At 41.4% G+C, this 14,894-nt stretch overlaps 1 protein-coding gene across 1 annotated transcript in view; it reads left to right on the top strand.

The window, feature by feature from the left end:
- The first annotated feature begins 4,366 nt into the window (after positions 1-4,366).
- Positions 4,367-14,894, top strand: part of VGLL1 (vestigial like family member 1) — a 39,146-nt gene continuing 28,618 nt past the window's right edge. Inside the window, exons 1-2 of the mRNA XM_043459924.1 lie at positions 4,367-4,470; positions 5,308-5,432. The gene's annotated coding sequence lies outside the window, so the exon portion shown is untranslated. The remainder of the gene's footprint in view (positions 4,471-5,307; positions 5,433-14,894) is intronic.

Raw genomic sequence — 14,894 nt, 5'->3', positions numbered from 1 at the left:
GTAAATTATTTGGAGAGCTGAGGCTTGGAGAGAAGGTGGCAGTTGGCTAATCTGAATACACCTTTCTCAAATAATGTCCAGAAGTGCTGCTCGAAGTCCTCTGGCGGCCTAGTGGTGAGGATTTGGTGCTGTCGCTGCTGTGGCCTGGGTTGGGGAACTGAGATCCCATAAGACATGAGCTGTAGCCAGAAACGAAAAGTGCTGTTAACTACTTTGAACAGTGCCATGGCTTGAACAACAGCGGAAGGCTTATACATGTGCCCTTTGTGAATCTTTGTCAGTATTCTTAAATGTTACTTTTTCCTTGTTGGGCCTCAGATTTGCACACTGCATGCCTGTTTTTAGACACTTGTGTACATTTTAATTTTTATTTGGAGCCAAGAGGATACTGGTGCTAGATATATTACACTCAAATAACGTCAGCACATTGGCTGCTGTTAGTTATCCGTGGCATATCTGTGCTGTTACCAGTGATGCACCAGTGGTCCTAGGCTAGATAAAGAAAGCTCAGACAGTTTTTAATTTAATTAAAAATGAAAAATAATAAAAAAGTTTAGCAACACAAAGGTGGCTTTTCTGCTGCCAGCATTCTACTTTTTGCACCCTCTGTAACATTTCTATTAAAATAGCAATGATAATGTCAGAAGAGTAAAGCTCTAAGAAAACATTTTTTGATTTGCCATTTCCTGCTCTTTTATAGAAATGGCTTTAGTAATAATAATGATACACCTGCAACATCTTATTTTTTTCCTGCAGCATCTTAATGTAAAATTTTGTAGGGACTTCTGTGAATAAAACATTTTTTGATTTGCCATTTCCTGATTTTTTTTTTATAGAAATGGCTTTAATAATAATCATGATACACCTGCAACATCTTTTTTTTTTTCCTGCAACATCTTAATGTAAAATTTTGTAGGGACTTCTGTGGCAGCCCAATGGCTAAGGCTTTGAGCTCGCAATACTGGGGTTCTGGTTTCAATCCCTGGTCAGGGAGCTAGATCCCACACACTGCAGTTAGAGTTCAAGTACCACAACTAAGACCCGGCACAGCCAAAGAAATATTATTTTAAAATTTGAGGGACTTCCCTGTGCCGTGTTGGTGGGACAGTGGTGAGCATAGGTGCCTTCCTGGTGCTTCACTGACTGGAGGTCCACCTGCCAGTGCAGGGAATATGGGTTTGATCCCGGGTCTAGGAGGATCCCACATGCCTCAGTGATTAAACCAAAGTGCTCTTATTGCTGAGCATACCCACTGAAAACCTGTGCTCCATTCACAACAAGAGAAGCCACTGAAATGAGAAGGCCACACACCGCAACTAGAGAGTAGCCCCACTGGCTGCAAGTAAAGAAAGTCCACCCATAGAAACAAAGACACCGTTCAGTCAAAAATAAATTCTAAAATATTTCTTTATACTCAACTATATGTCTAAAGCTTGAAATATATATTGAGCTCTTTTTAAATGATTTTAAAACTATATATATATTTTTTTTTACAAAAAAATTTTTTTTTGTTTGGCCATGGCATACCATGTGGCTTATGGGATCTTAGTTCCCCAACCAGGGATTGAACTTGGGTCATCAACAGTGAAAGCATGGACTCCTAAGCACTGGATCGCCAGGGAACTCACAAAACTATCTTTTAAATAAATAAGATGGGAGAGGGTGGGATGAATTGGGAGCGTAACACTGACATATACATATTGGCACCTGTAAAATAGATAGCTAGTGGAAAGCTGCTATATAGCACAGGGAACTGAGCTCAATGCTCTGTGATGACCTAGAGAGGTGGGTTGGGGGTGGGGTGTGAGGGACGTTTAAGAGAGAGAAAATATATATACGTGGAACATTCACTTTGTTGTACAGCTGAAACTAACACAATATTGTAAAACAATTATACTCCAATAAAATAAGCTTTGGTTTTCAGGAGATTCTTAAATTATATAGATTAGAGTAATAAAAATGTGTATATCATTTTAATGCTTTTTACTAGGGATATATTGTTTACCATATTAAGATACAAGTAATTTAGACTATTGGTCTGGTGTATTTACACTCACTGTAGCATCTATTTCATTTGATTCAGTCCATTAATAAGTATAGATTGGGCCAATGTGTATCTATTAATATACTAGATGAAGTGGGACAGAAGGGGCAATGAGAATAAAGGCAGCAGTAGGCATGAACCCTCCTCAATAGGCAGCTGTAATCTATGTTGAGATAAGACAGTAAAAAAAAATGTGACAGTCAGGACTTCCCTGGTGGCCCAGTGGTTAAGACTCAGCTCCAAATGCAGGGGACACAGGTTTGATCTCTGGTTGAGGGGACTAAGATCCCACATGCCGTGCGGTGTGGAGGAGAAAAGCAAATATGGCAGTGATCCATCAGTACCATTTCTAGAGCCTTGCACAGTTGTTTAGTCACTTAAGTGATGTCTGACTCTTTTGCTTCTCTGTCCATGGGATTTTCCAGGCAAGAATACTGGAGTGGGTTGTCATTTCCTTCTCCAGGGGATCTTCTGACCCAGGGATCAAACCCACATCTCCTGCACTGGCAGGTGGATTCTTTTACTGCTGAGACACTAGGGAAGCCCATGGTAGCACAGTGCCTTGCCCTTAATAAGGGCTCAAATAAATATTTGTTGAATGAATGAATTTATTCTATGGATACACTTGCACACTCTCATTGATTCATTTGAAGAGGTTTGTTGGCTTTACCACTACCTCATCATCATTCTTGGTGATTTTCAATATCAAATTATCCTGTTCTCCCCCTGGTCCTCCCACCTCAGCAGCCCAACTCTCCAAATTCCACATCTAGGAATCATCTTTGCTTTCTCTCTCCACCTCCCACATCCAAGCCATGTTGGCTCTAACTCCAAATATACCCAACATTTGAACACTTCATCCCATGTCTATTTCCACCACATTTACTGCCCACAGTGCCCTGATGGGTCTCTATTAAAGTGCTCCAGTCACAAAATAAAATAAAATGCTCCAGTAACACTTAGAATAAAGTTCAAACTGCTTACTGTGGCCTGCAAACAAAGCTCTGAGTGATCTTATCCTCTCCAGATTCATCGCATTCACACTGCCATCACCTTGGGTTCTTATTCCTATCCCAGGACCTCTGCACATGCCTCAGCCTGGGATGTTCTCTCCCCAGCCAATTTGGGTCTCATCCTTCAGGCTATCTAAGTATTGTTGTTCAGTCCCTCAGTCACGTCTGACTCTTTGTGACCCTGTGGACTGCAGCACATCAGGCTTCCCTGCCCTTCACTGTCTCCTGGAGTTTGCTCAGACTTATGTCCATTGAGTCAATGATGCCATCCAACCATCTCATCCTCTGTTGCCTCCTTCTCCTTTTGCCATTGATCTTTCCCAGCATCAGGGTCTTTCCCAGTGAGTTTGCCCTTCCCATCAGGTATCACCTGCTTAGAAATCCTGACCCTCTGTAACCCACCCTCCTGTCTCCCTTGATACTATTGTTGCTGAACCCCTTTCATAGCAACAGATTATTTTATTTGTTTATTTGCCTTCCCTATCCCCCTCCTCCCATCTACCACCCCCCCCCAAAACCCAGCTGCCTACACACTCAGTAACAGCCACAGCTTTCTCCCACATAATAGACAATCAAATATTCTTTCAGGGCTGGGAATCATAATCAAGAATGTTGTGTTCTGTGAGAATCTCCACATTTTTAGAAAAATGTGAAGAACTTCAAGTAGGGCAACAGTTATCTGTAATGTAACACCAGTGAGATAAGATTTTGAAAACACAAGGTTCATGGTTAGAGTTAATCTCTATTGGGGAACATGAAAAATTTCATTATTACAGTTTTATCACATTGTTTTTCATCTTCATACAAAACTGGATTTGAATTATAGCAAAAGGCCTTGCTAAGATAGGTTAAGCATTCTGACCTCTCACTGGGGAGCTTATGGAATCCTCATTTCTGGAAATCTTACTGGGTATAAAGTGTCTTTTGCAAATGAACAGTGGAATATTTTCATTGTAAAATCCCTTTCATCTCATTCTCTGACTTCCTGACACTCTTCTTCCCTGTCATTTTATTCTCTCTACCAGCCCTGCAGACAGCTGGAAACTTTACCAAAATGTTGTTCTTTACAGACTAGGTCTCTTCCAATCTGACTACGCCCATCATCACTAAACAGGAGAAGTAGCTCCATCTTTAATGAAAATGAAGAAACAAGAGCCAGATTCAAATGCAAAGGCCAGTATCACTGCAAGAAAGCAGGGGTTTGGGCAAGTTGGTGGGAAGACTCTATTTCATTTCCATATATACCAATATCTCTGTTAAAAACTCACTGCCTTAATACCAAGATACTGAGCTTCATTTCCACTTCAGTGTTGAAATCGCCCGGAATGATGACAGGGACAATAGTGAAGTCAAGGAACCTCTTCAAATGAATGAGTAGGAGAGTTCAAGGATATCCATGGAATACAAGAACAGGTCTGTAAAGCTTAGAACTTTTTATGTCTGAGTCCCAGGTCTGTAAAGCTTAGAACTTTTTATGTCTGAGTCCCAGGTAATCAGGAGTTTGCTTATACAACTTTCAAAAGTACTAGTTAATCTCTTCATTCAGTAGATAGAGACTATGGCCCAAGAATTGTTTTAGGTCTGAGAATACAGGAGCAAACAAGGGGAATCTGGAGGGTCGATAGACAATGCATATATTTTTAAAAGATGAATTCAGATGGTAGATACTGGGAGCAAGTAAAACCAAGATGATGTGCTAGAGTTGATTTGGTGGGGAGAAAATTCTTTAGTGTGGTAAAGAGGGAAGGTCACTGGAAAGATGACATCTAAGCCAGTACCTGAATGATAAGAAAGGGCCTGCCAGATGAAGAGTTGGAGAAGACAGTTCCAGGAAGAGGGAGTAACAAACAGAAAGACTCTAAGCGTGGTTTGAGAGCCAAGGAAAGGGAATGGGTTTTATTTGGAATATAATGGGAGGCCATTAGAGAGTTGATGTTTTCTTTTACATTTTTTGGCCTTGGTTTTGATTTAGGTATAGTGAATTTACAATACTGCATTAGTTTCAGGTATAGAGCAAAGTGATTGGTTCTACATATATATGTATATTCTTTTCTCCTTTTCTATTATAGTTTATTACAAGATATTGAATATAGTTCCCTTGTACTATGTAGTAGGTCCTTGTTGGTTATCTATTTTATATACGATGTTGTACATCTGTTAATCCCATACTCCTAATTTATCCCCCCTCCCCCCACGCAGAGAGTTGATTTTTAAACAGAGCGTTGGTGCCACCTGATTTGTGTTTTAAAGGGATCTCCTCAGAGACCTCTACTGCATAGAGAATGAATTAGAAGGAAGAAAGAAGAAAGGAGCCTATTTCAGTAGTCCGGGGAAGCAAAGATGGTGGTTTGGACTGGGTCGTAGCTGTGGAAGAGGTGAGAAGTGATTGGATTCAGGACATGTTTTGGAGGTAGATCTAACGTGGGGGATGAAGATGGTAAGAAGTTTTGATTATATAAATACAGATGTTTCTATTAATGTTATAACAATGCTTCTGAAAAACTTCACATTCTGCAGAAAATGTGTGCTAAAAATAATAGGGCCGATACTTTGGCCACCAGATGGAAAGAGCTGACTCATTAGAAAAGACCCTGATGCTGGGAAAGATTGAAGGAAGGAGGAGAAGGGGACAACAGAGGATGAGATGGTTGGATGATATCACCAACTCAATGAACTTGAGTTTGAGCAAACTCCAGGAGATGGTGAAGGACAGGGAGGTCCAGCGTGCTGCAGTCCATGGGTCACAGAATAGGATATGACTGAGCGACTGAACAATCAACAATGGGAAATGTAATGTTAGGGCAAACCACTCAAAACCCAAGGAACATGGTAACCAGAACATTAAAAAAGCAATACCAATTCTAATGGGCTTCCCTGGTGGCTAAGATGGTAAAGAATCTGCCTACAATGCGGGAGACTGGGGTTCGATCCCAGGGTCGGGAAGAGACTCTGGAGAAGGGAATAGCAATCCATTCCAATATTCTTGCCTAGAGAATTCCATGGACAGAGGAGCCTGGTGGGCTACAGTCCATGGGATTACAAACATTCGGACATGACTGAGTGACTAACACAAAATTCCAATTATAGTAATAGTAGAGTTATGCCTTGATGGCATTTATGCTCTGTAGCCCAGCCAGTTAATCCTTCACAGTCTTAATCCCTGAGTCAGCTTCCTTCTACAAGACATGAGTTCTTGAGGGCATTCACTTCTAAAAAAGACCATCCTCAGGTTTCCAGGTGGCTCTAGTGGTAAAGAATCCGCCTGCAATGCAGGAGACAAAGGAGACCCGGGTTCAATCCCTGGGTCAGGAAGATCCCCTGGAGAAGGAAATGGCAATCCATTCCAGTATTCTTGCCTGGAGACTCCCATGGACAGAAGAGCCTGGCAGGCTACAGTCCATGGGGCCAGAAAGAGTCAGACATAATTAAGCACACAGACACACAGTGAAATTAAATAAAATGAATCAGAACATAGTCTTCTTTGCTGTGCGTGGACTTTCTCTAGTTGCAATGAGTGGGGGCTACTCTATTGCAGTGTGTAGGCTTCTCTTGTTGCAGAGCATTGGCTCTAGATGCACAAGCTTCAGGAGTTGCAGCTCGTGGGCTCAATAGTTGTGGCACAGAGGCTTAGTTGCTCCACAGCATGTAGGATCTTCCCAGACCAGGGTTCGAACCCATGTCTCCTGCACTGGCAGGCAGATTCCTATCCACTGTACCACCAGTGAAATCCAGGGCATAGCCTTTTTATTTGCCATTTTACCATGAGACAAATGCCTTTGCAGCATCTTCATCTGTATTCATTGCTTAGACAGATAGCTTACCACAGAAAAGACCACAGCCTCTATGGAGAGCTCTAAACCAGGCGCACTAGTACTCATAGAAAGTCTGTCTGTAGATTTCCTGCTTTTTGCTTAGGGTCTTTGTACATTGGCCAGGCCTTTGTAATAGTGAGGATGTTTGCCACAGATCACTTTAAAATGTTAACGCACTAGAAAAACAGTGTGTTAACCAGCACAGTTTCTGTTATCCCAACATCAGTCCCTTATTACTTATTAAGTAATTTCCAACACACAAAGACACGCTGTCAGAAACAGGCTATACAAAAGAAAGCTTTTGGAGCTTTTAAGCAAAGGAGTGATGTGATCTGATTCTGCTTCAGAAAGATCCTGCTGACTGCTGAGAGGACAAACAATGCCCCGAGAGGCTGTTGCACTGGTCCAGGTGAGAGGTGATGGTGGTTCCGATTAGGAGAATAGCAGTAAAGATGGTGAGAAATGATTGCATTCATTCTGGACATAATTCTCTGGGAGAGGTGATAGCATTTGCTGATAGAGTAGGGATTGAGGGCAAGAGAAGAATCAAGAATGACTTATCCAAAAGTGAAAAAGAAGTGAAGACCTTCTTAGACAAACAAAGATTGAAGAAATTGTGCTTTCACTTTGGGAAGATAATTTCACAGGCTATGGAATTCCAGGTTGGTAGAATTTTATTCTCAGCACTAAATATTTCACTCCACTTTCTTCTTGTTTGCATGGTTTCTGAGAAATCAGATATCATTCTTATCTTTGCACCTCTTGCAGGTAAGGTGTTTTTTTCCCTCTGGCTTCTTTCAGGAATTTTTCTTTATCTTAGATTTTCTGTCCTTTGAAACTAATACACCTGGATGTAGTTTTGTCGGCATTTATCCTGCTTGGTGTTGTCTCAGCTTTCTGGATGCGTAGGTTGGTGTCTGACATTAATTTGGGGACATCATCATTGTTTCAAATAATTCTTCAGTTCCTTTGTTTCTCCTGATATTCTCATTATGTGTGTATTATTATACTTTTTGTAGGTGTCCCACAGTCCTTGGATATTCTGCTGGTTTTTTTTCCCACTCTTTTTTTCCTGTTTTCTTTAGAGGTTTCTACTGAGATATCCTCAAGCTCAGAGGTTCTTTCCTTAGTTGTATTCAGTCTTTGGATAAGCCCACCAAAGGCATTCTTCATTTCTGTTACAGAACTTTTGATCTCTAGCATTTCTTTATGATTCTTTCTTAGAATTCTCATCTATCTGCTTACTGAGCCCATCTCTTCTGACACAATGTCTACTTTATCCATTAGAGCTCTTATCAACTTAGTCACAGTCACTTTAAATTCCTGGTTTGATAATTCCAACATCTGGTTCTGATGGTTGCTCTGTTTCTTCAAATTTGTTTTTTGATGTATTATTTATTATTATGTCAGTGTTTTACAGATGCCCTTTATCAAATTAAGGGAGTTCTTTTCCATTCTGAGTTTCCTGCAGTTATAAAAGCTTCAGAATGAATGTGTATGAAGATGTGTTGAAATCTATTAAATTTTTTTCTGTACTGAAAGGATCATTTAAAAACAAAACAAAATATGTGTTTGGTCTTTTAGTATGCCTTGGAATTTTTTCATGAAATTTAGATACGATGTATGAGATGAAAGGAACTCTGATGCACAGAACTTTAGTGATATGCAGATAAGGTGTTGGGGAAGGGAGGGCATTCTACAGTCCGAGGATTAGGTCTCAGACTTTTAGTGAACTTTTGCCTCTGGAATATGAACTCACAAGTGTTTCTCAGCTTTTTCTCCCTCCTTAGGTGGGATAGGAAGGCTAGAGGGGGCTAGAGTTGAGTATTACCCTTCTCTCAGGTCAGTTAGGCTCCACTAAAAGCCTTAGTAGGTTAGGCTCTGGTTAACTAGTCTCTCTTGTCTCTCTTGTTAAAAAAAAAACCAGAGTGCTCTGGTGTTTTTCAAAATGGTTCCTTTTCCCCTCCCCCTTTTGGAAGCACAAGGGAATTTTTCTCGAATATTTACTGTGAGAACCTGGTCGAATTCCTGGAGGTAAAACTCATAAAATGTGGACACTCACTGCTGACTAGGTCCCCTGGAGTATCTTATCTCTCAGACTTGTCCATACGGATCCTCCAGCAATTTGTTGATTACAGTTCAGGTTTTCCTGCCCCAGCACCACTTTCCTAAGTGGTTTCTGCTCCAGTAAATTGTGGTTCTCTGTATTCCCCTGTCAGTCTCTTCTATTTGGGGGCAGCAGTTTGCCCTGTGACCTCACTAGTCTTATGAATCTAAGAAGAGTTGTTGATTTTTAAGTTTGTAGCTTTTTACTTATTTTTAGGATGCAGTGGTGATTTTCAAATTTCTAACAGGTCAGACCAGACCTGGAAGTCTTTTTTTTTTTAATAAACATACACACACACACACACACATAGTGTATGTGACACTATGCAGATGGTATGCTGCAGAGAAATGGATGTGCAAGAGAGGAGGGGCTACTTACAGGTCGAAACACTTCAGTAGGATGTTTCAGTTGGAGAGATGCAAGCAAGTTACCTTTGGCTGGGCAATTCAACTGCTCAGTGCAAGTTATGGGGCAGATAACACGTTTAGCCTTATGTTGTGACCAGCAGTTACCCACGTCTAACTCCGCTAGGCCAAAGCACAGTTGTACTTTTGCTCACTTGAGGGGCTGAACTAGCTCTTAAGTGGATTGTGTAGAACTGTCAGCTTAAAAGATGCCTGTAGAGCTTCCCTAGTGGCTCAGCGGTAGAGAATCTGCCTGCCAATGCAGGAGACATGGGTTCAGTCCCTGGTCCGGGAAGATCCCACATACCTCAGAGCGACTAAGCCCATGCATCACAACTATTGAGCCTGTGCTCTAGAACCTCAGAGCTGCAACTCCTGAGACTAGGTGCCACAACTACTGAAGCCTACGTGCCCTACAGCCGATGCTCCACAACGAGAGAAGCCACCGCAGTGAGAATCCCATGCAGCACCACTAGAGAAGCCCCTATTTGCCACAAGCCCGCACAGCAGCGAAGACCCAGCACAGCCAAAAATAGATAAATCAAATTATTTTTTCAAAAAAGCTTCCTATTGAGCAGCAGTGGAGATCAGGCACAGCGGGGGTGAGCAGCCATCCTGATCAACTCTGGTGCATGTGTGAACACACCCTAGGGACTCCCAGAAATATTTGGGGGGGGAGAAAGGAGCAGACCTGGAAAGGATCTGAGAGTCCCGCAGATGTGGGTAGCCAAGGGAGCTAGTGTCATTTGGGCAGTGACGTCAATGTGACTTCATTTGTACCCAGAGATTGATGAGGCTCTGGTCAAGTACCCCAGGTCAGTGCTTCTTAAACTTTAGTATGCAAAACCTGAAAAACTAGTTAAAACACTGGACCCCACCCCCAGAGAGTGTGATTCCCTAGGTCTGGGGTAGAGCCTGAGATTCTGCATTTCTAACAAGCTCCCAGGTGCTGCTGGTGCAGCCAGTCTTGATAGAAGGCTGGCCTGGAAGCAGTGGGGCCACAAATAAACCCTGATCCCGTCTCCAGGGTGGGGGAGGGGGCAGGAGTCAGGAAAAGCTTCATAAGGAAAGTATATGCGCTGCAAGGATGCGTTAAGTCAGGCACACCAAGAACAGGAGAGGAAGGGCACTTCTTCTGGTGGCGTCGGGAGAAACTAGGTCACGTGGTGATCAACATTGATTGTTAACACAGCTGTAATGAACACATCCACTGTGCTGCCAAGCATTGCAATGAAACACTGATTTTAGATAATGCAGTCTTCATGAGGTGTTAGCTTTACTAAATAAATATGGTAGGAAGCGATTTGAATAACAACCATTTCTGAACTGTGAATTTAGATTATGGGAAGCAGTTCACTTATTAAAGAGGAAAAGAGGGGTGACACAAATGTGTTTCATTTCCTACCATAAACTATAATAAATTTTTAAGAAATACTTTAGATAACTATCCACTGTCTCCCCTCCCCCACACCTGCAGAATACCATTGCTTATCTAATAGCTACAGGCTCTACCCATCTGATAAAAAGGGAATTTTTACTGTACCTCTCTATAGATTGACATTCTTTAGTTTGCTTTAGTTTTGTTTTGTTTTTAAATTAAGCAAAGACCAACAGTTATTATCAGTCTCTCTGGAGGTTTACACAGATGAACAGTGTTCACATTCAAACGATCACAGTTGACCTGTAGTTATCTTGTAATAAATCAGAGCATTGTGTGAAATGCCAGTTGAGTTTTAAATATCTTTTAGTATTTCTTTAAAATATATTTCATAAAGGAGGGATGCTGCATCATAAATCATGTACATATTTTAAATTTTGCCAAATTGCTCTCCAAAAATGTTGAGCTCATACCACCACTCACTACAGTGGTGTGTGAAAGTGTGCAGTTTCCCCATATTTTTGTTAATTACTACGTGTTGTTCATCTTTAAAATGTTTGCCAATCTGATAGTTGAAAGTGGGATCTCATTTTAATCTGTATTTCCCTAATAACTAGGGAAGTGAAACATCTGTTCTCTCTTGTTGGCTCTTGATGTTTCTTCCTCTTGTATTTGCTTCTTCATATCCTTTGTCAAGTTTTCTATTGACTTGCTTGGCTTTTCTCAAAGATTTGTAGTTCTTTTTCTATTCTAAATAGAAGCCATTTGTGATATGTGCTGCAAGAAGTTTGTCTCTGTCCTTGGTCTTGGAACTCTATGTTTGTTTTAGGTATGCAGGAGTTTTCTGTGTGTCAGTGGAAAAATCTTTCCCTTTATACCTCCTGAGCTTTGTAGCATGCTTGAAAGACCTCCCCCATCTCAAACGATACTTACTGTAATATATCCCCTATATACGTTTCCACACATTCTTTTTGTAGTTTGTTTAATTTTTATGTTTCTATCTTTAACTCTTCCAGTATTTACTTTTCATAAGACATAAGAAACAACTGGAGCACAAGGAATTCAGAGCTCAGTTTTCAACATATGATGTTTGAAGTGCATATTAGAGGAGACGTCTGGGCTAGGGATGTAAATTTGTGTCAGTTCAGTTCAGTTCAGTCGCTTAGTCATGTCCGACTCTTTGCGACCCCATGGACTACAGCATGCCAGGCTTCCCTGTCCATCACCAATTGCCGGAGCTTGCTCAAACTCATGTCCATTGAGTCAGTGATGCCATCCAACTGTCTCATCCTCTCTCGTCCCCTTCTCCTCCTGCCTTCAATCTTTCCCAGCATCAGGGTCTTTTCCAGTCAGCTCTTTGCATCAGGTGGCCAAAGTATTGGAGTTTCAGCTTCAGCATCAGTCCTTCCAATGAATATTCAGGACTGATTTCCTTTAGGATGGACTGGTTTGATCTCCTTGTAGTCCAAGGGACTCTCAAGAGTCTTCTCCAACACCACAGTTCAAAAGCATTGATTCCTCAGTGCCCAGCTTTCTTTATAGTCTAACTCTCACATCCATACATGACTACTGGAAAAACCATAGCTTTGACTAGACGGACCTTTGTTGGCAAAGTAATGTAATGTCATTGTTACATAGAAGATATTTATGACTCTGGAGGTGGGATTATCAAACAAGAGATTATAGAATCAAAGGAGAGAGCCCAAAACTAAGCAATCCCTGAGGCAACCCAAAGTTTAGAAGTTGAACAAAGGAGATTGGGAAAAAAGAGGCAGTGAAGTCAGAGGAAAACAAGAAAGAGTGGTGCCATGGAAACCCAGAGGAGGATGTTTGAAGAATGCAAGTGATCAACCCTGCTAAACACCTGTAAGAGATCAAGCAGGACAAGGACGGAGAGATGTCTCTGAATTTAGTGATGTTGAGATGATTGGTGGCCTCAACAAGAGCGGATATGTTGGAGTGGTAAGAATGGACACCCCCCTGGACTGAGTTTAGGAGGGAAAGGAAAGGTAAGAAGTAGAGATAGTGACTAATCATGGACCACAAGTCTAAGAAATGTTGCTTCAAAGAACAAAAGAATGGAAATGGAGATGGGTGAGGTGTTAAAAATGGGAGATACATGGGCATATCTGAATAATGATGGAAATGATCCAATAGAGATCAAGAAACTCAAGTGGGAGAGAAAGGGGATAACTGAACTTTAAGATATGCCTCTAAGTTAATTTGTTTCCACATGAATAACCCGTTGTCTTGATACCATCCACTGATTCATCCATTTGTTCCCTGCTGATTTGGAACCTTAAAAAATATGAAATACTCCTTTGTATTCCATAGTCTGTCCTACTGTTCTTCCATGATTTGGCTTCCATGCCACTAAGACCATTTTCAAGTTATGCCCATTGTGATGGACCTGTTTTATCTCAGCTGTTGTTCTTAGCAGACTAATTTTGTTCTGGCAATGCAGTATTCTCTTGGACGTCTCTCAGGATGTAAGGTAGAATTTTTAAAACATTTTCCACATGAACTATCCCCTCAGAAGTCAATTGTTTTCTTGTTCATTCTAGTGTTTCTCCACTGTGCTGTTGGTTTTCCTGAAACGTCTACTGACAGGCCATTCATGTGAAGGACTGAGATGGCTACATTTTGGTAAATTGATCTGTAGTCTTCTGCAGTTGTGAATCACTCTTCACCGGACACGTTTTCTCTCAGATGTGACAGAGCTGTGCGGGTGAACAGTTAGGATGTGCCAACAGGAGGATTCCTGTTTATGAGGCATGGATGGGGAACAGGTGGCAATCAGAGGTGGGGAAAGTGTCTTAGTGGATGTATCAGGGTTTAGAGGATTTAACTGCTATTCCAACATGTCCTTTGTTCTCCATCGCCTTATGGTGGTCTACAAATTACCTGGACAATCCCCACTGATCTCTCCAACCACGGAGTCAATGCTGGGCTCCCTTTATATGCACAAGAAGGGCTTTATTTAGAAAGCTGCTCTCACTGGCCATGGCCAGGGCTAAACACTACAGCAAGACACTGTGCACAGAGTTGGAGAATGGCCCAGCCACTTTGGCAGACCTTTACCTATCTTCTCTACTTTCTGTTTCATGACTCACTCTAGCTCCTAAGCCCTGCGAATTCTGAGCTTTTCAGGGGTTCTATTTGGAAGATTCATAATCATTTCTCCAGTATCCTTCTTCCATTCCTGTGTAAGCAGGATGTGGGTTCCAGAGTATAATTTCCAGAAATTTCCTATTGTTTCTGAAAGGTCAGATAACAGTGATTTAGTGTACAGTCCTATAGAATCGGACTGCCTGGCTCCAACAAGCTCTTAACCTCTCTGTGGCTCTGTTTACTCGTTTTGAAATTGCATAATAATAGTGCCAACCTTGCAGAATTATTTAAGTGGTTTAATGCACATGAATTGTTTCGTGCAGTAGCTGGCCCCCTGGAAGCACTGAATGTATGTGTGTGTGTGCTGTGCTCAGTCGTGTCTCTTTGTGACCCCATGGACTGTCACCTGCCAGGTTCCTCTGTCCATCGGATTTCCTAGGGAAAAATACTGGAGTGGGTTGTCAGTTCCTTCTCCAAGGGATCTTCCTGACCCCCATCGTTTGTGTCTCCTGCCTTGGCAGGTGGATTCTTTACCACTGTGCTATTTGAATTTCACATTCTCTTGATTTACTTAGAGTAAGTATAGTTGTAAGAAATCCTAGAGATCTTCTAATAGAGCACTCTCCTTTTAAAAATGAGACAAGTGCTCGGGCCTGGTGCACTGGGAAAACCCAGAAGGATCGGATAGAGAGGGAGGTAGGAGAGGGGATCAGGATGGGGAATACATGTAAATCCATGGCTGATTCATGTCAATGTATGACAAAAACCACTACAATATTGTAAAGTAATTAGCCTCCAACTAATAAAAATAAATGAAAAAAAAACCAACAACAACAAAAAAAAACTAAATAAATAAATAAATAAATAAAAATGGGCAAAGAAAAAAAAATGGGCAAAGAAATGAGAAAGAACTTCTCCAAGGCTATAAGTCTATTTAGGGGAAGAACTTATACAAAAGTCAAGATCTCTTACATCTTAGTCCAATTCCTCTCTTACTGAAAATAACTAGATAAATACTTACCATA

Source organism: Cervus canadensis, chromosome X (assembly GCF_019320065.1).
Source record: "Cervus canadensis isolate Bull #8, Minnesota chromosome X, ASM1932006v1, whole genome shotgun sequence".
Classification (NCBI taxonomy): domain Eukaryota; kingdom Metazoa; phylum Chordata; class Mammalia; order Artiodactyla; family Cervidae; genus Cervus; species Cervus canadensis.
Note: the sequence above shows the minus strand (reverse complement) of the source record. Positions and strands in the feature narration are given on the sequence as shown.